The sequence below is a fragment of the Puma concolor genome, chromosome C1 (genome assembly GCF_028749965.1).
Source record: "Puma concolor isolate L17-30 chromosome C1, mPumCon1.1.hap2, whole genome shotgun sequence".
NCBI classification, from domain to species: Eukaryota; Metazoa; Chordata; class Mammalia; order Carnivora; family Felidae; genus Puma; species Puma concolor.
In genome coordinates this window covers 79,745,125-79,772,411 of record NC_141674.1, presented here as the reverse complement: position 1 = coordinate 79,772,411, position 27,287 = coordinate 79,745,125, and the positions used below count along the sequence as shown (strand labels likewise).

The 27,287-nt window shown below is 37.9% G+C and overlaps 1 protein-coding gene and 1 long non-coding RNA gene across 7 annotated transcripts in view; both read right to left on the bottom strand.

Annotated features, from left to right (window-relative positions):
* FNBP1L (formin binding protein 1 like) overlaps positions 1 to 27,287 on the bottom strand; it is a 124,586-nt gene that overhangs the window by 80,544 nt on the left and 16,755 nt on the right. The gene's annotated exons all lie outside the window — the stretch shown is intronic.
* On the bottom strand, positions 11,956 to 14,514 carry LOC147578175 (uncharacterized). Its single transcript, XR_015254216.1, has 2 exons — positions 13,729 to 14,514; positions 11,956 to 13,497 (listed from the first exon to the last, which is right to left on the bottom strand). It is a non-coding gene; the product is annotated as an uncharacterized LOC147578175 (long non-coding RNA).

The following is a 27,287-nucleotide window of genomic DNA, read 5'->3' as shown; positions in this document are numbered from 1 at the left end:
TCTGCCCCTCCCCCGTTCATGCTCTGTCTCTCTCGATCTCAAAAATAAACGTTAAAAAAAAAAAAAGAAATGATACAGAAACTAAAAAAACAAACAGACCAAAGGAGCTGGTTCTTTGAAAAGATCAACAAAATTGATAAACCTTTCAGGGGGAAAAACAAACAAACAAACAAACAAACAAACAAACAAACAGAAAGGTCTCAAATACACAACATGAAATCAGAAATGAAACAGGAGAAGTAACCAACAACAGAGAAATACAAAGGATTATATGAAAATACAATGAAAAATTATATGCCAACAAGTTGAACAAGCTAGAAAAACTGGATAAATTCGTAGCAACACATAACCTCCAAAAAACAAATAAGGAAGAAACAGAAAATTTGAACAGACCAATTACCAGCAATGAAATTATATTAGTACTCAAAAAACTCCCCACAAACAAAAGTCCAGGACCAGATGGCATCACGAATGAATTCTACCAAACACTTAAAGAAGAGTTAATACCTGTTCTTCTCAAACTATTCCAAAAAATAGAAGGAAACCTTCCAAATTCATATCAGATAAAGGGTTAGTATCCAAAGTAAGTAAAGAGCTTACCAAACTCAACACCCGAAAAACAATCCAGTGAATAAACGGGCAGAATAGATGAATAGATATTTTTCCAAAGATATCCAAATGGCTAACAGGCACATGAAAAGATGCTCAACATCATTCATCATCAGGTAAATAGAAATCAAAACTACACTGAGCTACCACCTCACACCAGTCAGAGTGGCTAAAATTAACAACCTAGAAAACAATAGGTGTTGGCAACATGTGGAGAAAGGGAAACTCTCTCGCATTGTTAGTGGGAATGCAAACTGGTGCAGCCACTCTGGAAAACAGTGTAGAGGTTCCTCAAAAAATTAAAGATAGAAATTAAGATACAACCTGGCAGTAGCACTACTAGGAATTTATCCAAAGGATACAGGAGTGCTGATTCATAGGGGCACATGTACCCCAATGTTTACAGCAGTGCTATCAATAGCCAAATTATGCGAAGAGTCCAAATGCCCATCAACTAATGAATGGATAAAGAAGATGTGGTATACATATACAATGGAATACTACTCAGCAATGAAAAAGAATGAAATCTTGCCATTGGCAGCAACATGGATGGAACTACAGGGTATTATGCTAAGTGAAATAAGGCAGTCAGAGAAAGACAGATATCGTGTTTTCATTCATACGTGCAAGTTGAGAACTTAACAGAAGACCATGGGGGAAGGGAAAGAAAAAAAAAGTTACAGAGAGGGAGGCAAACCATAAGAGACTTTTAAACACAGAGAACAAACTGAGGGTGGAAGGGGGTGGAGGGGACAAGGGGGCAGGGAAAATGGGTGATGGGCATTGAGGTAGACACTTGTTGGGATGAGCACCAGGTGTTTTAGGTAAGTGATGAATCACGGGTATCTACTCCCAAAGCCAAGAGCACACTGTATATACATCACATGTTAGATAACTTGACCATAAATTATATTTAAAAAAAAAAAAAAAAAAAAGAGGGGGAGGTAACATTCTGAAAATAGGAATAAAGTGGGAATCTGGGGAAAACAAATAAAACAAACCCAAATTCATTCTATAAGGACAGCATTACCCTGATATCAAAACCAGATAAAGAAACTACAAAAAAAGAAAGCTACAGGCCAGTATCTCTGATGAACATAGATGCAAAACTCCTCAACAAAATACTAGCAAACCAAATCCACCAAATATATTAAAAAATCATTCACCACAATCAAGTACAATCTATTCCTGAGATGCAAGCGTAGTTCAATTATTTGCAAATCAATCAACATGACACATCACATCAAGATAATGGATAAAAACCATAGGATCATCTCAACAGATGCAGAAAAAACATATGACAAAGTACAACATCCATTGATAATAAAAACCATCAACAAAGTAGGTGTAGAGGAAACATACCTCGGGGTGCCTGGGTGGCTCAGTCGGTTAAGCATCCGACTTCGGCTCAGGTCATGATCTCGCGGTCCATGAGTTCAAGCCCCACGTCAGGCTCTGTGCTCACAGCTCAGAGCCTGGAGCCTGTTTCAGATTCTGTGACTCCCTCTCTCTCTGACCCTCCCCTGTTCATGCTGTCTTTCGCTGTCTCAATAATAAATAAATATTTATAAAAAAAAAAAAAAAGGAAACAAACTTCAACATAATAAAGGCCACGTATGAGAGCGCCTGGGTGGTTCATTCGGATAAGTGTCCATCTCTTGATTTTGACTCAGGTCATGATCTTGTGGTTGTGAAATCAAGCCCCATGTCAAGCTCCAAGATGAGTGTGGAGCCTGCTTAAGATACTCTCCCTCTTGCATGCACTCTCTCTCTCAATAAAAAAAAATAATAATTAAAAAAAAAAAAAAAAGAAAAACCCACAGCTAACACCATATTCAATGGTGAAAGACTTTTCCCCTAAGATCAGGTACATGTCCACTCCCACCACTTTTATTCAACATAGTACTGGAAGTCCTAGCCACAGCAATTAGACAAGAAAAAGGAATAAAAGACATCCAAACTGGTAAGAAAGAAGTAAAACTGTCAACATTTGCAGATGACATGACACTGTATATAGGAAACCCTAAAGACTCCTAGAACTGAAAAATGAATTCACTGAAGTCACAGGATATGAAATCAATATACACAAATCCATGGCAATTTTTTAAAATTTATTTTCAGAGAGAGAGAAAGCATGAGTTGGGGAGGGACAGAGAGAGAGGGCAAGATAATATCAAGCAGGCTCCACACCATCAGCGCATAGCCCAATGCAGGGCGACCCCACAAACCATGAGATCATGAACCGAGCCGATGTTGGATGCTTAACTGAGCCACCCAGGCACCCCTGTTGCATTTCTATACACAAATAATGAAGCAGCAGAAAGAGAAATCAAAAAAACAACCCCATTTAGGGGTGCCTGGGTGGGCTCAGTCAGTTAGGCAGCCAACTTCAGCTCAGGTCATAATCTAATGGTTCATGGGTTGGAAAAACAGAGCCTAGAGCCTGCTTCAGAGTCTGTGTTTCCCTCTCTCTCTGCTCCTCCCCCACTTGTGTTCTGTCTCTCTTGGTGTCTCTCAAAAATGAATAAACATTAACAGGATTTTTTTTTTAATTTAGATTTGCACCAAAAAAAAATAAAATACCTAGGAATAAGCTTAACCAAGGAGGTAAAAGACCCGTACTCTGAAAACTGTAAGGTGCTGATCAAAGAAATTGAAGATGACACAAATGGACACTTGATGCTTTATAATAATGCATTTAATATAATAATGTTAAAATGTCTATATTACCCAAAGCAATCTACAGATTTAATGCAATCCCTATCAAAATACCAAGAGCATTTTTCACAGAACTAGAACAAATAATTCTAAAATTTGTATGGAACCACAAGACCCTGAGCAACCAAAATAGTCTTGAAAAAGAACAAAACTAAAGGTATTACAATCCCAGCTTTCAAGATATACTACAAAGCTATAGTGGTCAAAACAGTATGTACTGGCACAAAAACAGACAGCCCAGAAATATACCCACAATTCTATGGGTCAATTAATCTTTGACAAAGGAGGCAAGAAAATGCAACAGGAAAAAGTCTCTTCAACAAATGCTGTTGGGATAACTGGACAGCTACATGCAAAAAAATGAAACTGGACCACTTTCACACAAAAACACAAACTCAAAACAGATTAAAGACCTAAATGTGAGACATAAAATGACAAAAATCCTACAAGAGAGCACAGGCAGTAATTTCTCTGACACTGGTCATGGCAACATTTTTCTAGGTCTGTCTCCTGAGGCAAGGGAAACAAAAACAAAAATATACTATTGGGACCACATCAAAATAAAAAGCTTCTGGTACAGCAAAGGAAACAATCAACAAAACTAAAAGGCAACCTATGGAATAGGAAAAGATATTTGTAAATGACATATCTGGCAAAGGGTTAGTATCCAATATATATAAAGAATGTATACAACGCTAAAAAAACAAAACAAAAAAAAATAATTAAAAACAGAAAGAAGACATGAACAGACATTTCTACAAAGACATACAGATGGCCAACAGATACATGAAAAGATGGTTCAATGGCACTCAGCATCAGGGAAATGCAAATCAAAACCACAATGAGCTATCACCTCATACCTGTCAAAATGACTATCAAAACACATGAAACAAGTGTTGATGAGGATGTGGAGAAAAAGGAACCCTCATGCACTGGTGGGTGGGAATGCAAACTGGTGCAGCCACTATGGAAAACAGCATGAAGGTTCCTCAAAAACTTAGAATTACCATGTGATCCAGTAATTCCACTTTGGCTATCTACCCGAAGAATACAAAAACACTAATTCAAAAATAGATATGCACCCTTATGTTTATTGCAGCATTATTGACAATAACCAAATTACGGAAGCAACCAAACTGTCCACTGACAGATGAATGGATGAATAAAGATGTGATACACACACACACACACACACACACACACACACACACACACACACACAGAGGAATATTATTCAGGCTTAAAAAATAACGAAATCTTGCCATTTGCAACAACGTGGATGGATCTAGAGGGTATAAAGCTAAATGAAATAAATCAGTGAAAGACAAACACTATATGATTCACTCATATGTAGAATTTAAGAGACAGAATAAACAAAGGAAAACAAAGATAAATAAAAAAACAGACTCTTAACTACACAGAATTGATGGTTACCAGAGAGGAGGTGGGGGGGGGGGGAGGGCGGTGAGTGAAATAGATCAAGGGGATTAAGAGTATACTTGTCATCATGAGACATGTTAGAATTGTTAAATCACTATATTGCACACCTGAAAATAATACAACATTGTATGTTACTTATACTGGAATTAAAATTTAAAAATTAAAAGTGGCCATTTTATTAGGAAAACATCTGGCTAATTTCTGAATAATTCACTATGTGCACAAAGGAAGCAAAGTGATAGGATTCTTTGAGAAGTCACACTTGAAGGGTTTTTTTTAACCTACCAACTTCTAAAGAACAAATCACATACAAAACCTCATATAAAATATTTTCAGAAGAGTGACATTTTAAAACCCTTATTCTGTATACTTCTAAAATTACCAAATTTAGAAGAGCATGTGACTCTTGATTTCAGGGTAGTGAGTTTGAGCCCCACAATGAGTGTAGAGACAACTAAAAAAAAAAAACTTAAAAGAGAAATAAAAAATAACCAAATTCACTAAAATTCTCTTTCCTCTGAATACTCAAACCTAAAGTATAGCTTATGCAACACATTTTTTTCAATTATACATTTTCTATTGCAAAATATACCAAACATGCAAAAGAATGTATGCAATGAATAAGTAACCCCTACTATAAAAGTATTTTCAGAATTTATTTAATACTAAAATACCAATTTTAACACCAGTATTTATTTAGGCATTTTCTTCATTTAATATAGAAAACAATTTTTAATGTTTATTTATTATTTGAGAGAGAGAGACACACACAAAGTGTGAGCAGGGGAGGGGCAGAAAAAGAGAGACATAGAACCTGAAGCAGGCTCCAGGCTCTGAGCTGTCAGCACAGAGCCCCACATGGGGTGTAGCTCACTAACTACAAAATCATGACCTGAGCTGAAGTTAGACGCTTGACTGAGCCACCCAGACACTCCGAAACAGTAGTTTTAGTACTAGTATTTTGAAGTGTTCACAATTCAGTAACTCCTTAAAAAAAAAAAAAAAAAAAAAAAAACTGGTAAAACGAAAGTACTTAAAGTACAGACTATAAATACATTTTTATAAATATAAAACTAAGCATACAAAATGGCAAGTTTAAATACAAATTTATAAACAGGGGCGCCTGGGTGGCTCAGTTGGTTAAACGCTGACTCTTGATTTTGGCTCAGGTCATGATCTCACAGTTTGTGAGTTCAACCCCCACACATCGGGCTCTGCACTAACAGTACAGAGCCTGCTTGGGATTTCCTCTCTTCTCTCTCTCTGCCCCTCCCCCCACCCACATATACTTTCTCAAAATAAACAAACATTTAAAAAATAATTATAAAACAGAATGTAAAACATACATGGTTATTTTAACTAGCAAATGTAACAAAAATATTCTAAAATAACCTGAGCAGTATATACATTGACCACTTACTTATGATATCTGAAAATAAAATTTCATTTGACTTTTATTTTTAAAATTTTTTTTAGCATTTGACTTTTTTAAAGTAATCTTTCATTGAAAGAGCCAATAGCAAATAAATAAACAATAAAAAGAAAGAACCAATAGCATCATTTTTTGTTGTGCATATTCTTATGCAAAGTTTTCCAGCTTGGATACATTTTCTCCCTGAAGAGAGCAGTGAGGAGACAGCTACAAGCTAACACCACATATTTTCCAACCACACTTTATTCTTCAAGTAATCTCATCTCTTGAGTAACTTCTGAGAAAATCTTTTGAACTATCTTTTGTTTTCTTAACAGGAACTAAACTCTTTTGTACTGATAAATAGCAGTTACTTGAAAAAAGCATTTGGAGTTTGGTCTTTATCTCCTTTAGTTTCATCATGTAGAGATGAAGGTTCCAACACATTTATCTGTATATCATTTTTAGGACTTTCATGCTCATATTCTCTGAATTAAATTACAATTATTCTTGCTACAGAGCTATGCTTTATTATTTTCTTCTACCTCTTGAAAATTAAGGAGTTACATAAGACTGATCTTTGTTTAATTTGAAATTCTAATGTAGAGTACATATATAACTACCTGGTTACATCTCAAGATGCAAATGATTCGATTTTTTTAGAATCCAAAATAACTATTCTACTAACAAAACCAGTGGTACATCAATGCATTAAAATAGCACATGATATATCATACTAAACATCAATGCTTCAAGAACTATGCACAAATAGACTACTAATGTTTCCTGTGTACACTTAAAACGTTTATTTAGCTTTTAGCAGACCATAAGCTCTAAATGCAGGATCTATTTTTAATTCTTTGTATCGCCTACCTAGTTTAATATTTAGTAGCTCCTGATCTCTGAGCCTCAGGTTCCACAGCTATAAAACGAGTATTTGCAGGACTCCAAAGTGAGAACATTAAATGAAATATAAATGAAGCATTCAGCACAGAGCTTGGCACTGGTGGCTATTATTATTCATTTAATTCATTAAGTGAATGAATGTTGGGCTTGGCAGTAGGGGCACAATGTGAGCAAAAATATACTTAGCAAGAAGAAGAGTGATTAATCAAATAATCACAATTTCTCTTTAATTTCATTGGCTAGTATTGTCAGACAAATATTAAATACAGTGGTGATGGTTAATTTTTAGGGTCAGATTGGTATATCTGAATGTGGATAAACATACAGGTTTTATGTCTTTAAGCAAACTCAATATATGAATGTTGTGCTTAAAAGACACTTAAATTATAAAATGACTATTCTCTGTAGACCTTTAAAATAGATGTATAGGGGCGCCTGGGTGGCGCAGTCGGTTAAGCGTCCGGCTTCAGCCAGGTCACGATCTCGCGGTCCGTGAGTTCGAGCCCCGCGTCAGGCTCTGGGCTGATGGCTCAGAGCCTGTTTCCGATTCTGTGTCTCCCTCTCTCTCTGCCCCTCCCCCGTTCATGCTCTGTCTCTCTCTGTCCCAAAAATAAATTAAAAAAAGTTGAAAAAAAAAATTTAAAATAGATGTATAAAATACCTTTAAAATGATTCTAATGATCCAAAATAAATTTACATACTATCAGAACATGACTGTTATATGAAACAAGATTTGATTATCTTGTACCTGTAAATTATCTAACATCTTCTTTAATTCTACAATTTCTAACAATACCATAGCATCCACATGGATGATGCATCTTCCCACTTTGTCCCTCTCATTTTCACAGTTCTTTGAAATATGGGGATCCTAGTGGTTTTCATTTGTCTCACATTGGCCTCTTTAGCACTGCTCTGCTTCCCAAATCTCAAACTTGAGTCCAGGGTTAGTCAGTGGTTACTTAAGTGTAAAGATGAGACTCCAGTATGGGAGCAAGTACTTTAAATCTAGTTTTATGTTATACTCTTTTGCCCTGGCTCAGATTCTCTGGTCATCAGGTTTCATCCTTGTCCTTGCTACCTACTATCCTGGACAACTCCCTGCCACTGTTCCTTTACCCTCACACCAATAATAAACAGTATCATTCCCGTGGAGCTGACATTTTATCCTTTGTCTTGAGATCAAAGAACATGATTAACAAAAGGTAGAGTTGAGAGCAGAACCAATCCCTATGTATATGCATTCATATTTTTTAATATAAACATTCTCTAGAACAGTACTAAGCATCCCTTTGCATAGTCTCTCTTTGATTTCTTGGCTTTCTTCCTCCTGAGCTCATTTTCCTTTTTATCTTAGCATCTTTCCCTTTCCCCCATTTCAGACTCTTAAATCTACTCCAGGAGCATAATTTAAGTATAAAATCTAATCACAAATCATATGACTAAAAGGGACATCAAAGGTTAGCCTCTCTATTTACAGATGAGGAAACTGAAGCCTTGAGATTAAGCTATTTGCCCAAGGTAACAGAGCTGAGTAAGAGCTGAATTAAGGATCCAGATGTCTTAGTTGTTCCAGTTTTGCTCCTTCAAATTAGTACACTTAGCTAAGTAAATGCTCTCAAAAATTTTATTTATTATTTAAAGAGTAAATGGGCTTCCTGGCCCTAATCTAATCTGAAGAGATTAGTTGTTGGTATATTCATGGGAATAACTCCAAAGAGTGACCTCATACTATTCTTAGCATATAATTATGGTTTAAGTACTAGATAATTTAGCTATATCTATATATGCTCTGTTATAGTTGGAAGAAGAACTGGCCCAGACAGAACTTTTATGGTTTATTTTTCTAAGTAGTATTAGAAAATCTTAATATGTAGAATCAAGAAATTATAATTAGTATTAAATTTTTATATGACTCATAAGTACTGTTCATTAATCTAATCTGAAGAGTTTTTAAGATCCAAAGCAGAAATGTTCAGAAAACATTTATGACTTTGCTATTCTTTAGTCTGTCTTGTATGTAATATAATTATAATATGGGGGTAGACACTGAGTAAAAGGGAAATGGTCAAGTAAATGAATCTTCCAAGTTAACATAAAATAGGCACTATTAATACCACTTTAAATTTACGTGGCCACCTTGCCCCTTTAATATCAACTCTAAAGGATTCCTACACTTCAACCTCAAAAACTAGCTTGTGAGCAGGTGGGGTAGCTACTACTAGCTTGCATTTCCATATACCATTATTGTGCATAGTACTTTGAGTGAATACATAATTTCAGACTTTTTAAAAAAACTTCATATTAAGGGGCACCTGGGTGACTCAGTCGGTCAAGCATCCGACCTTGACTCAGGTCATGATCTTGCAGTTGGTGAGTTCGAGCCCCGCATCAGGCTGTCTGCCATCAGCACAGAGCCAGCTATGGATCCTCTGTCCTCCCCTCTCTCTGCCTCTCCCCTGCTCTTACCCTCTCAAAAATAAATAAACATTAAAAAAAAATTTTTTAAAAAAACTTCGTATTATGATCAATCATTTTTTACTCCTACAATAACACTGGCATAAACCTTATACTGCACATAAAGATATACTTACAAGTATTATATATATATGAAATAAGTTTAAAGGGACACTATTAAATTCTTACCTAAACTTTAACGTCGATAGCAAAGGAATGATGTGTTCTTGCTAATGTAAAATACATCAGATATTTAGAATAACAAACAAAAGACTTACTAGGAGAAAAGTACACACATGGAGGAGGTTTAGCAGCTTAGAAAAAATGGAAACAGGGCAAACAAAACTTTCAGGTTAGTAGTATGTTTTTTTGGTAGATCTGTATTCAAATTGAAGACTGAAATTTTACATGCAGACCAATACTTTCCCTTTTTTGTTTTGTTTCCAATTTATTTCTCTCCTATTGAAAAGGACTGAAGGAAATGACCATTATTCAGAATTAGACTGTGTATTCACAAGTGGCAATGAAATACAATAAAAGTGCTAAAAAGATATTATAAATGGACAGTAGTCTGTTACTTTTCGTTGTATTCCCAGCTCAGAAGTAAAATCTGTTTTGAATCTCAATTTCTCTTGAATTTTACTATGCCTTCATTTAAGCACAGGAATACAATAAATTAAAGGCTTTTAAGTGTGACCTAATAAATTGGTTACGTATTTTTAGAATTATTATTTTATCCCATAATTAATGGGCCATTAGTTTCCTGAATTTTTCTCTTAAAAATTCGTATTTCAGGCATCAATACTGTTTTCCTTTCTGGTGGCATTAATACCAAATGACTACTGATAGCTAGTAGTGCTAAAGATTGGGTCTGAAATACGCTTTCACTAAAATATTCAGAGAGCAGTATCCAACAAATGACTACCTAAGATTTTTAGCCAAAATCTCTTATCTAGGCCTGAGGCCTCTCTAATTGCTTATATAGAAATTAAAAAGTCTTCTACAATATTGAGAGACACCTACAACAAAAGAGGGGAAGCTTCAGCTACTTATTGGTTATGCACTTCTTCCAATGCAGCATTTATCTGGATTGTTTCTATGGCAACACAGGTAAGATTAATAATATCATGCATCAGAGCAAGTGATCAAGATTCTGAATTTTTTTTTTCACTGTTCTACTTTAAACCATTACTTGCTTTTGTGCTAACTGGAAGACTTGAAATAGTCTGGAAATCTTATTATATAGAAACTTGTTGAAGAGATTTAATACACTACTTCTTTAAATTAGGAGGCTTTAGAATCAAAAGACCCTGAGAGACCCAACTTGTAGGGCCCTCAGGGTTCATGGGTAAGAATGTATAAAGATACTTGAAGGTATGTACACACCAGTGCCCCCCAAAGTATGGAGGAACTTTATATGCATTATTTCATTTAATCTTCACCCACAACCCTATGAAGTCAGTGGTAGTATCCTTATTTTATAGAGAAATGAGTTCTAAGAGCTTGACTGGTTTGTGAGGGGTACAAAGTTGGGAGTCCTTCCATTTGACACTGCAGGAAAAAGACAAAAGCATTAATGATTTGTCCAAAGTATTCAGACTGAGGTATTATGTGTATGGAGCACATGGCTAATAGAGGTTTACTCATTTCTCCTTGCTAAATTGTCCTGACTTCAGTAAAATCATAACCTGTGAAGAACTGCAGTATGTTAGAGAAGTGTGAAATAAAGAGATTTAGAAGAGTTACAAATTTCAAAGTATGACTCAATGGCTGCTTTTGGAAAGCAAACCTCAAGATGGGTCTGAATCATCAAGTATCTTTCCTGTCAATGTGACTGTACAAATTAAAGAAACCCTGAATCAAAATTAAACTTCCTCATAAGAAGAAATATTATTTCTGGGATTTTTCAAAATGGCTATATAAATCTCAGCACTCTCCAGGAATTTCTGAATGGCTAAATTCCATGTAATGTTTGTGCCCACCTGACTTGGAAAGTTCATTCTCCTTTATAAAACTGCTAAAAGCTGAAAGATACAATATCTTAGGGCTCTACCTAATGCTGTAATTCTTGATAATTTTTAACACTATAAAAAGTACTGACTGTCTCGCTTTTCTATGAATATAGTTGACTGCATCTTACTGCTTTTATTTATTTGTTTGTTTAGAAGTAGGCTTCACCCAGGGGCGCCTGGGTGGCACAGTCGGTTAAGCGTCCGACTTCAGCCAGGTCACGATCTCGCAGTCCATGAGTTCGAGCCCCGCGTCGGGCTCTGGGCTGATGGCTCAGAGCCTGGAGCCTGTTTCCGATTCTGTGTCTCCCTCTCTCTCTGCCCCTCCCCCGTTCATGCTCTGTCTCTCTCTGTCCCAAAAATAAATAAACGTTGAAAAAAAAAATTAAAAAAAAAAAAAAAAAAAGAAGTAGGCTTCACCCCCTGTGCTGCGCCCAACATGGGGCCTGAACTCAAGATCCTGAGGTCATAACATGAGCTGAGATCAGAAGTCAGATACTTAACTGTTAAAATTTTTTAATTACTAAAAATTCATTTATTTTACAGTCTAATCACTGTTATCAATAAAAAAAGTAATGACCTGTACATATTAAATTTTTCAACATGAGGTTCTCTATTAAGAGAGCTTGAATGCCCCTGCAGTAGAGACACTTTCAAGCATCCAAGTTATAAAGTACAGGGCACAGTTCTTTGGCTATCTGGGGTAGAAAGCAGTAAGAGTGAACAGCCAAGGGAAACTGGGGAAAACTGCCCCCGGAAAAACTGCCTGGGCTTGTTACTTAACCTGGCAATTGAGTAGTCTAAGAAATGGGGTTCCTGAACTTTTCAACTTCATGGACCACTACAATTTCAGAGTAGATCTGGGGAACTAACCAAACACTGTCAACCTTGTGTTTGTTTTACAACTTTACTTTAAAAATTAAAATACAGGGATGCCTGGGTGACTCAGTTGGTTGAGTGTCCGACTTCAGCTCAGGTCATGATCTCACAGTTTATGAGTTCAAGCCCCCACATCAGGCTCTGCTCTGAGAGCCTACTTAGGATACGCTCTCTCCATCTCTCTGCCTCTACCCTGTTCGTGCTCTCTCTCAAATATAAACTTTTTTAAAAAAATTATTAAAAAAATAAAATAAAATAAAATACATATGAGGCACCTGGGTTATTCAGTTGTTTGAGCATCAGACTCTTGACTTTGGCTCAGGTCATGATCCCAGGGTCATGGGATGGAGCATCGGGCTCCGTGCTGGGCATGAGCCTCTCTCTCTGCCCCTCCCCTGCTTACACATGCTCATATTCTCTCTCAAAAACCAAAACAAAACAAAACAAAAAAACTATATATACATATATATAGTAAGTGTTCAATATGTTACTTTTACTTATTTGTAACAAGTAGTAACTATAGTTTTACAGAACTTTTAGGACTTCTTTTTAACTGAATAAGGGTATTATTTTAATTCTCATGAAGTTATCACATACACAATGATACAGCAAGTTATATCAAACACTCAACACAACAAAAATCCTTTTCTTATTTAAATTTTTTTTTTCTTTTAACGTTTATTCATTTTCAAGAAACAGAGAGAGACAGAGCATGAGTGGGGCAGGGGCAGAGAGAGGGGGGGAGACAGAATCTGAAGCAGGCTCCAGGCTCTGAGCTGTCAGCACAGAGGCCGATGCAGGGCTCGAACTCATGAACTGTGAGATCATGACCTGAGCCAAAGTCGGATGCTTAACCGACTGAGCCATCCAGGTGCCCCGTCCTGATCTTCTTTTAAACAAACTTTGATTTTTTAAAAAGGTGACATGTGCCCAACTTTAAGTCAATTTTAACATGTTACCAGATGAGATTACTAGTGGGCAAAGCAAGACACCGTGGCCCTGAACATCTGTAAGTGTTACTGGATATGCCAAAATGCAAGGCCTCAATTGACTTGAAAATCTTTTAACCTTTAACTTTTTAAATTTTTTTTTTCAACGTTTATTTATTTTTGGGACAGAGAGAGACAGAGCATGAACGGGGGAGGGGCAGAGAGAGAGGGAGACACAGAATCGGAAACAGGCTCCAGGCTCCGAGCCATCAGCCCAGAGCCCGACGCGGGGCTCGAACTCACGGACCGCGAGATCGTGACCTGGCTGAAGTCGGACGCTCAACCGACTGCGCCACCCAGGCGCCCCAACCTTTAACTTTTTAAAGGAGCTATGTGTTGTCATCTGTGGCATAAATTTTTGAGGAGAATTGACTGTCCTTCCTTAGGATTACAGATACGAATTATGGATTAGATCATTCAGGGATCTTAATGTTTTGTGACTACATAAATAGAAGATTTTAATTTTAATGTTTTTGTAAAAACAGAATGGTTTCTTTACAGACTAGCATTTGAATTCACATAGTCAAATCTTTAATTATAAGCAAATCGAGTTACGTTTTTCTACTCTTTTTATTCTTACTAATGTCAAGGTAAATATAAACATTGTAAAAATTAAAATCTAGAGACTATGTAGAAACTTTTTCTCTTAATAGCAAATATCAGTTAATACTGGATGTTGACGAATCTTGTGGCTTTATACTGAACATGAAAAGATGCAGGGTAGTTAAGAAAGACAATTGCTCAGTCATTATATATGTGTGTATATCCATCTTCTTTGAAGAAATTCAGATTTTTTTAATTACAAAAACTAAGTGGACAAATTAATGGCTTTACGAAGAAATTCACTAGTGGATTTCCTTGAGAATAAGCTGTTTTCATTCATTTCAGGTCAGTAAAAATCTATCAATGGCCTGTTTTCATATTAAAGGTATATTCACCCAGTTCACTTAAAATGATTTAATGTTTACAAAATTTAAGGTTATATCCAACTTTTTTTCCTTAAGTGTTTTATTTATTCATTTATTTTGAGAGAGAAGGAATGTTCACACTGTGAGCAGGGGGAGGGGCAGAAGAGAGGAGAGAGGGAGAGAGAGAAAGGGAGGGAGGGAGAGAGAGAAAGGGAGGGAGGGAGAGAGAGAAAGGGAGGGAGGGAGAGAGAGAAAGGGAGGGAGGGAGAGAGAGAAAGGGAGGGAGGGAGAGAGAGAAAGGGAGGGAGGGAGAGAGAGAAAGGGAGGGAGGGAGAGAGAGAAAGGGAGGGAGGGAGAGAGAGAAAGGGAGGGAGGGAGAGAGAGAAAGGGAGGGAGGGAGAGAGAGAAAGGGAGGGAGAGGGAGAGAGAGAGAGAAAGGGAGGGAGGGAGAGAGAGAAAGGGAGGGAGGGAGAGAGAGAAAGGGAGGGAGGGAGAGAGAGAAAGGGAGGGAGAGAGAGAAAGGGAGGGAGAGGGAGAGAGAGAGAGAAAGGGAGGGAGGGAGAGAGGGAGGGAGAGAGGGAGGGAGAGAGGGAGGGAGGGAGAGAGGGAGGGAAGGAGGGAGGGAGGGAGAGAGGGAGGGAGGAAGGGAGAGGGAGGGAGGGATGGGGGAGGGAGGGAGGGATGGGGGAGGGAGGGAGAGAGAGTGAGCGAGCGCGAGAGCATGCGAGACGTGCTGTCCGCGCAAAGCCTGATACAGGTCTTGAACCCACAAACCACGAGATCATGACCTGAGCTGAAATCAAGAGTTGGACGCTTAGCTGACCGAGCCACACAAGTGCCCCAATATTCAACTTTTTCTAAAAATTTAAATTATATATACATTAGATATATACCAGACTTGAAGACAGATGCACAACCTTTATTAGTTCAACCGTCTACAATATGGTTCTCAACCAGGGTCAATTTTGACCCCTTCCCACCAAAGGGGACATATGACAATGTCTGGAGACATTCTGGGATGCCACAACGGTGAGAGGAGGGAGTGGGGATTGCTACTGGTAACTTCTGGGTAGAGGCCAGGGATGCTGTTAAACCTGTTACTGCGCATAGGACAGCTCCGTGCCTCAACAAAAAAATTATCTAGCCCAAATATCAATACAGCCAAGTTTGAGAAACCTGGTCTATGCTTCTTCTAGAAGATACACTGGTAATCTAGAGATCAGAAGCCAAGAAATTATATGAAAACTACTTAAGAGAAACAGAAATGCTCTGAAGTGACCTGGGTACAAAGGACACATGGGAGAAGTAGGGTGTGCCCTCTATGAGCTCTCATAGGTTTAAAAAACACATAAATGAGACAAAGTCAAGAGAGTTTTGTTTTGTTTGTTTATTTATTGGAGGGGGGGGGATTCCAAGCAGGCCCCAAGCTGTCCACAAAAAGCCCGATGTAGGGCTTGATCCCACTAAGAGATCATGACCCAAGTCAAAATCAAGAGTCAAACACTTAACTGACTGAGCCAGCCACTCAGGTGCCCCCAGGAGAGTTTTAAGTTAAACTCTGAAGGATGAAAAATGGGGGTGATGAGATTCTGGGTAAGATGCTAGAGAGAAGATGACAGCAACCAAAACTTGGAATTGGAAATGTGTGTTAAATGTTGAAAACCATTAGTAAGGGAAATACATTTGACCTTCATGATAAACATTTTTGGTACAAGGAAATAGAACCTGAGAACTTATTTAACAATTTCAAAAATTATTATACAGATATACCATTTAATGTTTCTGCCTCAGTATAAAGGCAATGGTGGGGGGAGGGCTTAGAATGAATTTGCTTATGCTAAGCCCCACATAGCAACCTGAGAATTACAGTTTTGGCTCTTCCAGAAATGAAATTTTAAACCAATCAGGAATCGCCTGATCAGCATTAGTTAGATAATCTGCCTGATAGATGCTGTCATCCCCTACAGGAAAGTAACCTTGCAATAACCAATATGCTTTTTTGACTAGTAGAACTTCCTTCTTCCTGCTCCCTTCCGCCTATAAGTCTCATCTGCTACAGCTCCTGAGAGGTCCTTTCTATCTAGACTGGATCCTGCCTGACTGAAATTGTTGAATAAAGCTGGTAAAATCTTTAAAATCTATACCACTTTTTAACAGGGGAAAAAATTCTTTGGATTCCCAAGCATTCTTCAACGTACTCAATGAATAATCTTAACACAGCATGTGGAAGAAGTCTGATTAGTTACCGCTGTAGAGAACCCAACTACTTACTTCTTTTCCTAAGAATCTTAGAAGCAAGCAAGCCAATGTAAAATAAGTCCCCTTTCTGATAAAACATCAAGGTGGAGAGGGTGAGTGTTGCGTAGTCTCATTTAGTCTATCACAATAATCACTCCCTTGAAAGTATCCTCAACTCCTTTGCCCTTCTCCTTTGTTGTATTTCTGATAAAATCCAACCCTGGTTATATCCAGTTGTGTAACTCCTCTATATGCCTATATCCAGTCAGCTGAACAAAGCTGGAGAAAAACAGCCATCCATAATGCTTAGCCTCACTTTTAAATTTTTTACCACAAAACTCAGGGGGGCCTTCAGAGGTGCCCTTTAATCCTACTACATTTTCCTGGTCTGTTCACTCTCTAACTCTTCACTATTTGCCATTTCCTCTTGCTCATGAAACCTCCAGTACCATCTTTCCTCATTCTCAGCTACTAATTTAGATTCCACTGTCACTAAGAAAATTGAAGCAATCTATAATTACCTCATCTTCAGATTACTAAACTATCAGCTTGTACTCTACATTTGTCTCTGTTCCACTGATCCCTGATCCTAAGATCAATTCATTTGCGCACTGATCCCATGCCATTTCTTACTTAAGTACATTACTTCTGAAATTGTACCCTCTCCCACATTATCAAGACCTAGATCTTTCTTATTCATCATAAACATACATCCCATTAATATCATCCATATTAAAAAAAAAGACAGGGGTGCCTGGGTGGCGCAGTCGGTTAAGCATCCGACTTCAGCCAGGTCATGATCTCGCGGTCCGTGAGTTCGAGCCCCGCGTCGGGCTCTGGGCTGATGGCTCAGAGCCCGGAGCCTGTTTCCAATTCTGTGTCTCCCTCTCTCTCTGCCCCTCCCCCGTTCATGCTCTGTCTCTCTCTGTCCCAAAAAAATAAATAAAAAAAAAAAAAATGTTAAAAAAAAAATTTAAAAAAAATAAAAAAAAAAAAAAGACAAAAAGCAAAAAAGTCCCTTACTCTGTTCCCCCATCCAGCCCCATTTATGTTTCCTTTCTTAGCAAATTCCTCCAAAGAGCTGTTGGTGTACTTGCTGTTTCTACTTTTCACATTTCACATTTACTTTTTTTTCTCACCCCTAAATTTACTCTTTTCTACAAACATGGACACTCTCCTATATAAAAATATAACCACCAAAATCAGAAAATTAACAATGATACAATATTACTGTCTAATTCTCAGAACTCATTCAAGTTTTGTCAGTTGGTCCAATAATGTCCTTTACAACAACAGAACCACGTCTAGAATGGTATGTTACAATATTGTCATGTTTCTTCTTTAGTCTCCTTCAATCTGTTACTAGTTCCTCAGTCTTATCTTTCACAATTTACACTTTTGAAGGTTTCAAGCCAATTATTTTGCACAAAGACCATCAATTTTGAGTTTGTCTGATCTTTCCCTATGATTCACATTAAGCATCTTTGGCAGGAAAAGATGCAGTCTCCTCCTCATTGCCTTCAATCCAGTGGCATAGGACTTCCATCAGTCCCATTACTGATGATGCTAACTGATCACTTGATTAAGGTGATCACTCCAAGCCTCTCCATTATAAAATACTATTTTTCCCTTTGTGATCAACTGTGAACTATGAAATGTCTTTTTCTTCAAACTTTAAGTTTATTCATTTATTTTTGTTTTTTATCAGTATGGACTCACAGGTTCCTATTTTATTCCATGGATTATCATTCATAACCATCATTATTTTGATGTTTAAATTATCCCACATTTGGCCAGTGCGAGCCTTTTTAGGCTGGCATGTTTCTGACATGTTCTTATCATTCTTTGAGCACTTCCTTACTTGAGGCATAAGACAGTTCAGGCTAATCCTGTATTTTTCCTGCCCTAGCCCTGGAATTAGCTATTTCTCCAGGGAGCTCTGGTTACTTTTAATGGAGAAAGATATTTCAGAAGCCAAGATTTAGATACTAGGTATACTCATTCCTCATTGGTATATCACCACCCCAAGGCCCTCTCAATGAAAAGACCTACAGAAAATGTACACATACATACAGATGTACAAGATGGACATAATACAATTATCCTTTTACATATCTATAAACATTGAAAATCATGAAGTCACACCACTATCTCCAATTCCAATCTAATACCAACCACCAATACCCTTTCAGTATTTGTAATTCCTTTCTCCAAAGTGAAAAACCTGGCTCCCTTTACCCTTAATATATTTATTTACACATTTAAATGATCCTCAACATATAACCAATCTCTCATTGCTACTGCCACCACTCCCCACCTAAATACCTTCTTAGCTATACTCAGCCTTCATATCACTCATTAGACTGATGCTGCTGCCCTTTACTCTGACATTCTGCATTGGGCTAATGCTACTGTGCTCACCCATCCACATGGATTTCCCCCTCATTACACCTAGGTTCCATTATCCTGAGCCTGACTGCCCTCCTGCATACCACTCAGCCTCCAAAATACTGCAGTGGGTTATAGATGCCTCTGTCTCAACCCTCCCATGTGGTCATCCCCATCCTACTCATGCTCTGAACATTCCACACTGAGTACATCATCCCCTCATGTGGATGTCTCCACCCAGCTTAGGCTCTGTCTTAATACTACAGGTCACCTTCCTGTGTACAAGCCCTCCTCAAGACTCGGGTTCTGATACCCTCCTCTAGTCCAACACAGTTTCTAATCCTGTGAGGAAACCAACCTTGCTCAATCTTGCCTGTGTTACTCAGAAGGTAGTGTGAGAAGGGAAGGATCCTGCCATTCATTCGCCTTAGATTCCGTTTTATATTCTCCAACTATCACTTCCCCACTTATCCCTAATTGGAAGGATTCTTAATCCATACAGTTTGCTTATTCCTGAACCAAAGTGAATCCATGTGTTCCAGACATTTTATAAAAAACAAAGTTTTTCACAATTAAATAATTAGGTAGTCTGTGTCAATCAATGGTACTTAGAATTATAGAAAGGATTAGAATTGATTAAAGAAATAAAAAGTAAAATACTAAACATAGATATTAATGTCTTTATTACATCTTTTAACTTTCTAGGATAAAAAGGTTTTAATAACAAAATACATTAATGTAGGACACAGTTAGTTATAGCAGGATGTTAAAATAGAAATATAGGGGCACCTACATGGCTCAGTCAGTTGAATGCCTGAATCTTGATTTCAGTTTAGGTCATGATCCCACGGTCATAGGATCAAGGCCCATGTTGGGCTCCATACTGAGGATACAGACTGCTTAAGATTCTCTCTCTCCCCCTGCCCTCTTGACCTGCTCATGCTCGCTCGCTCGCTCTCTCTCTCAAAGTAAATTAACTTATATTTATACTTAGAGTGTTTTTCTTTTGCTCCACATTCCCATATCTGAGAATAGCTTTATACTGCAATTTATTTTTGTTTTAAAGAGTATTTAACGGTCTAATAAGAACTAGAAGAGGTGCAAGGCGCCTGGGTGGCTCAGTTGGTTGAGTCACCGACTTCAGCTCAGGTCATGATCTCACGGTTAGGGAGTTCAAGCCCCGCGTCTGGCACTGTGCTGACAGCTCAGAGCCTGGAGCCTGCTTCCAATTCCGTGTTTCCCTCTCTCTCTGCCCCTCCCCCTTCATGCTCTGTCTCTCAAAAATAAATGTTAGAAAAAATTAAAAAAAAAAAACTAGAAGAGCTTTACAGCATCAAGTACACTGAGAAGTTTGTAGAATTAATATAAACAACCCATTATTTTGTAGATTAACATCTTTTTCTATCATGTATTTAATATAAAAATCTTGGATGGTAGTAACAAATAAATCTAAATGAGTTTATAATGGCCTCACAGTTTTTATTCCAACAGATAATTCAGCAGTTGTTACTTACAAATATTGTGCAGTGAGACAGCATGTAGCCATGTTTATACAAGTGTTTCAGGCTCACTGATTCTTCATTTATTGACCCAGATTAAACTCACCCTATGTAATAGTAAACTATCAACTTCTCTGCATCTTCTCTGTCATCTCTCTACACCAAGCTACAATTACCTTTCCTGGTATACTGCAGTAACCTCTTATCTGGTCTCTCCATATCCTTTCTAGTCACCTTCTCATCTGTTTTTCACAATGAGCCCATGATCTTTTCAAAATGCAAAAGTAATGCCAGGCAATACTATACAACTGTTAAGAGCACTGATTCCACAGCCAGGCTGCCTGGGTTCAAATTCAGAATCTGTCATTTATGGGGCACCTGGGTGGCTCAGTCAGTTAAGCATCTGACTTCGGCTCAGGTCACGATTTTACGGTTCGTGGGTTTGAGCCCCACATCCGGCTCTGTGCTGACAGCTAAAAGCCTGAAGCCTGCTTCAGGATTCCGTGTCTCCCTCTCTTTGCCTCTCCGCTGCTTGTGTTCTCACTCTCTCACTCAAAAATAAACATTTTTTAAAAATCTGCTATTTATTAGATGTGTCACCCTAGACAAGCCACTTAACTTCTCTGCCTTAGTTTCCTCATCTGTAAAAAAAAAAAAAAAAAAAAAAAAGATGTCAATATATGTACCTTAAATTGTAAGAAGTACATGAACAAAGTAAATGCTCTGTGAATGGCAGTCTACCTCATCAACCTCAACCAATACATCTGTATCTGTATTGTTCCAACCACACTGGCAGGTTTTTATCCCATTTGAGAAAGGGCTACACACCCCGTTTAAAGGGGTTTGCACCTGCTACACCCTCTGTCTCAATTCACCCTCCTGCCCTTTGGCACACTCCTGTTGCTAACTAGCTCCTAGTTACATATTTTTTTCAGATCTTTGTCAACATCTTTTCTATAGGGAAACCTTCCTTGAATTAAGTAGGTTAGATTTTTATATCAATATTATCTTAAAGAATTTTGTTACTCTTTGTGTGGCTGATAACTGCATTCTCTTCTACCAAGCCTGGTTTTGCTCACATTATAGCCGTAGTGCTTTGCTCAACTCTCATTTGTTGAAATGAATAAATAAAACTGCCAGTTGTTCCAGATGTTGTGTTGAGCGCTTTATATAGCATCTCATTTAATCTCACCTGATGTTAAGTATCAATACTCCTATTTTACAAAAGTGAAAAGGCTCAGGGTTTAAGACCCAATAAATCGCTAGATGGGAGACACAAAAATTAAAAGTAAATCCTGCACTTAGAACTTATAGCCTACTGGGGCACCTGGGTGGCTCAGTTGGTTAAGCATCTGACTTCGGCTCAGGTCATGATGTCACGGTTCATGAATTTCGAGCCATGCGTGGGGCTCTGTGCTGACAGCTCAGAGCCTGGAGCCTGCTTTGGATTCTGTGTCTCCTTCTATCTGCCCCTCCCCCACTCATGCTCTGTCTCTCAAAAATAAACATTAAAAATATTTTTAAAAAAAAGAACTTATTGGGGCGCCTGGGTGGCGCAGTCGGTTGAGCGTCCGACTTCAGCCAGGTCACGATCTCGCGGTCCGTGAGTTCGAGCCCCGCGTCAGGCTCTGGGCTGATGGCTCGGAGCCTGGAGCCTGTTTCCGATTCTGTGTCTCCCTCTCTCTCTGCCCCTCCCCCGTTCATGCTCTGTCTCTCTCTGTCCCAAAAATAAATAAACATTGAAAAAAAAAAAAAATTTAAAAAAAAAAAAAAGAACTTATAGTCTACTAAGAGCTTAATAAATCCTTTACATAAACAAAAACAACTTTCATACTATTTGTGCATTAGTATTTAGATGTTGGTGTTTGATCTGATATGTCCTGTGATATTTTAATGCACTAATAAAATACTATTAAAATTCAAGAAATTAGAGGTATAAACATTACAAAAAGAGAAGGCAGAGTGTTACTACCTGCAGATCTAGTATCTACAATACTTACAAAACTCAAGAAAATGAAAATAATACCACAAAAAATAGAATTCACTGGGTAGTAAGGAACAGATTAACATGGAGAAGTCACTTTAATATATACAACTACCAGTCAGAATTTTTGATTTAGCAATTATATTTCACAACTCTATAAAGTTAACAGCAAGCTATATTCCTTTGTTTCCTTTTACTAAACAGAATTACAGGTATTCTTAGGCACCACATTTCTTATGTAAGCAGGTTTTATACTTTAGAAATGATACTGATGGACTTTTATGCCTCCTCCTTCTTTATCTAGTATTTGTAACATATGTAAAATATTTCTTCAAATGCAATGATGGCTCAGAGTGTCTCTTTAATACACAAAATACTGTCTTTTAAATAATGAAATTTTTTCCAGAATGAGAATCTCAAATCTTTAGGGTTTCCAAAAGTAATGTTTTACTTCTTTCATTTCAAACTGTAACTCTATATAATTCCCTACATCTTACAGTTTTTTGCTTTTATGTTTATCATGACTCTAGATACCAAGAAATATTTAAGATAGGGAGAGGTCATTTCAGATTCTGTTCACTTGAGAAAACACAAAATGACCTTGACTCTAATCCTCCACGGAAACTGCTGAACTTTAGAATGCAGTTACTATCCTAGGGCTCAGAGGAGACACAGTGTTACAGTTGTCACTAATTCTTTATTTCTCCAGTCTCCTTGATAACTATTTTCTACTGAGGAATTGGAAGTTTAGAGAATGACATCAAAGAAATGAAGCCAGACATGGGAATTAGAAGCTGTGGAGAGAGGCAGAAGAAGCTAGATATAGAGTACATAAGGTAGCGGCACCTGGGTGGCTCAGTCAGGTAAGCATCTGACTCTTAATTTCCGCTCAGATCATGATCTCGTCCTGAGAAACTGAGCCCAGTGTCAGGCTCTGCACTGACACAGCAAGCCACTTGAGAACCTTTTTCACCCTCTCTCTGCCCCTCCCCCATGCACACATGTTCTCTCTCTCTCAAAATAAACATTAAAATATATAGAGAAGGAGAAAGCACATAAGGTAGCTTGGAAAAAAATTCCCAATATCTACCTACTACCTTAGAACAAGGTCCAAAATCTTTAAGAATGATCTACAAGATGGGGCACCTGGGTGGCTCAGTTGGTTAAGTGTCCGACTTCGGCTCAGGTCATGATCTCACGGTCCGTGGGTTCGGGCCCAGCGCTGGGCTCTGTGCTGACAGCTCAGAGCCTGGAGCCTGCCTCGGATTCTGTGTCTCCCTCTCTCTGTTCCTCCCTCACTCACGCTCTGTCTCTGTCTCTCAAAAATGAATAAATGTTTAAAAAAAAAAAAAAGAATGATCTACAAGACTCTACCAATCACCTTTCTAGCTTCATCTCACACCACCCTCCCCCTCAACCTGTAAGCCTCAGGCATAGTGGCCTCTCAGTAACTTTAATAAATGACTGACAGAATCACCAAGATAAGATTTTTTAAAAACATTCCCCAACACCACCCCATACCTAGTACATCAGAAGCCCTAGAGGAGACCAGAAATCTGTTTTAAATTTTAATGTGTATTTATTTTTGAGATAGACATGGACAGAGCACGAGCGGGAGAGGGGTAGAGAAAGCAGGAGACACTGAGTCCCAAGCAGGCACCAGGCTCCGAGGCAGGACTTGAACTCAGGAATGGTGAGATCATGACCCGAGCTGATGTTGGATGCTTAATCAACTGAGCCACCCAGGGACCCCGATCTCGTTTTGTTTTCAAAGAAACAGGATGTGTAAGAACCTCCCACACAGAAGCCTTCTCAGACCCTTCAGACTAGGTACATCTATGATGTGATGCATTTCCACAGCACCTTGTATTTAGCACCCATCACTTATAATCACACTTATAATAATTCATCACTTATAATCACACTTATAATAATTTGCTGAATATATATCTTGCCAGCAGGATGAGCTCCTTTAGAACAAAGACCATGACTGTGCTGTTTCCCCTCCCAGAATCACTGTCTACCTTTAATACTTCTCTGGACCCAGTAGACTACATCAGTGAGTGGGCTCCCTTGCTCTTTAACTTGGGCTTAACTTGTGTTCAGTCAATGGAAGGCACAAAAAAGATGAAAGTGAGGCCAAGGTTTTTATTCCTGCAGCTCTCTCCCTACCAATTAACAGTAAACCTCCTTTGTTCCTGTGCTAAAGGTCAGATGCTATCAGGCAGCCCTATCTTAAAGCTCCTGATTAGGGGTCTAGTGAACTATTCCCTCTCCTTGCCCATTAAGACCAACCTAAGTAATAAAAGCTCCCAACTGTTACTAGCTCCAGGGTACTTCACCATCCACCTTGGTTCAGTTGACCATATGCCCACATCTTTATGAACAGTATCTTTATTAAACTCTACTCATTTAACTTTTGTGCTATTTCCTACCAGGGCCCTAACTAATCTAATGTCCATTCAAAGACATGCTAAGTTGAGGATAAAACATTCTAATCAGTGTGGCAATCTCTACAAGGCAGTGTTAGACACAGTGCTTCCTATAAAGTTATCCACAAATGTGTGTTGATTATATGAATAACCCTAAGAAAGCATTCAGAAATGGTTACGTAAATTAGATCCATTAGAGGCACTTAAAAAAAAAATAATAAACGTTTTGGAGTCACACAAAACTGGGTTCAAGTTTAGCTTTGGTGACAAAGGTTAATCTTTCTCATTAGTTTCATCTTCCATAGAATGGGAATACCACCACTTAATTAAACTAAGTTGTGGTACTGAAAAGACCAAAATAGTTCACATGAAAATAAACAACCATTTACCACTGTGCCTGGCACACACATTCCAAATCCGAAGTTCCTCCCTTCCCCAAAGTCAACTCTTTCAAAAAGACATTTAGCCAAAATTATATAAAATGGCTCAAAATCACTTGTTAATTTAAACACTTTCCTTTAAAATGACTTATAAAGGTAATACAGCAAAATAAAATAATTTTTAAAAAGATAAGAAAATGGGGGCGTCTGGGCGGCTCAGTTGGTTAAGTGGCTGACTCATTTTCAGCTCAGGTCATGATCTCATGGGTTCATGAGTTCAAGCCCCACATCAGGTTCTGCTCTGACAGTGCGGAGCCTGCTTGGGATTCTCTCTCTCTCCCTCTTTCTCTCTGTTCCTCCCCTGCTTATCTCTCAAAATAAAATAAACTTAAAAAAAAAAAAAAGATGACAAAAATGATCAAGGAGACATTTAAAATGATACCAAGACAGTTTGTAAACAAAATGCAGACAAAAAAAAAAAAAATCCATACATTTGTTATCAGTGAACCAGAAATCTGACTGTAAGTTTTCTAGCAGCAAATTCAAAATGAGAAAAGTCACAGGAAACACTTTTTTTTTCAATATATGAAATTTATTTTCAAATTGGTTTCCATACAACACCCAGTGCTCATCCCAAAAGGTGCCCTCCTCTATGGAAACACTTTCTATAGAATAAAAAGCCTAAGAGAAATTTCTTCCACGAGTCTGTCTCATAAAGAACACACAGTAATGCAGTGGGCAATATTCTAAACAAAGTCCTTATGATAAACTGGCGAACTGGTAGGACCTTCAAAAAATAATCTCTTTACACATACACTGATGACTGGCTTCTCAACAAAAGTAATAATAGTAGTATAATATTCATGGTAAAAACTGAAGTCTCTGAATGCAGAAAGAGACCTGAATTCATATCCTAGTTCTGACACTTACTGTGATGTAGTTTTGAATAACACACTTAACCTGACCCCAAGAAGATACACTGCCTCAACATAGTAACCATTCAATAATCAATTATTCCTAGTATTCCTAAAAGCAATTCAATGGGAGTGAAAAGGAAGTTATGATACAGTTCAAATACAAAAAGTTCTCCAAATGCCCTGGTTTAATATAAGTTGATTTTAGAGCTTGTAAAGCAATGTTCTCAAACTTTGGTATTATCAGAATCATCCAGATGTTTCTAAAATACAAACTCCTGGGCCTCATTCCTACAGATTCTGATTAAGGAGGTCAGAATAGGGCTTGGGAGGTTTGTTTTGTTGTTACTGCCTTTAAATTCCCTAGATGATTCTAATGATCACCCAGTTTAAAGGTCTGCTAATTAACAGCAATGTTTCTCAGCCAGGGGTAAGAACCACAATCACCAGCAAAGTTTTATAAAACTCCAGATGGCTGACCACTCAACACCACCACAACTTAATGAATCAGAATCTCCAGGCCAAACTGACCAAATAATCAACAGCTGAGTGAAATAAGAGAGAAGCTGTTGTTCAAGTAAAGGGTATAAAAGCCACAAAATAAATCAATAACCTCTGGACTAACAGGAGTTGAATGTAGAAATGGATCAACATTTTACCTAACCAAGAAAATTAAAGATACAGGAAAAGGGGGAAGGGGCTAGATTCTTGACCTAGATAATATAGTAAAACTACAAAAAGGAAAACAAAAATGTGACTTCAGTTAACTTTCTGTCTACAATAAAATGAGTAAATACCACTGCAGCATTTGTAATCTTGCATCACTACAAAATATTGCCATTATTATTCTTAGAACAGATCTGAAGAACAGCCAAAATTATCTTAGTTCCAGGCATTAACTAAATTCTGCAATAAAATTCGAACTTCAAAAGGTCACATATGAATTATACAGAAGTTTTCATTATTTTTAAGTATATCTGGGACCTCATCTTCCCTGGTCTTTCATAGCTGAAATTACGGAGATGTAACAACAAAGTTTCTACCTGACAATGACAAGGACTGCCATCATGGTTAGAGCTAAGGGAAGCAAGCTAAGTGGAGTGCCAGTTAGGGGGAAAGTTTCTTA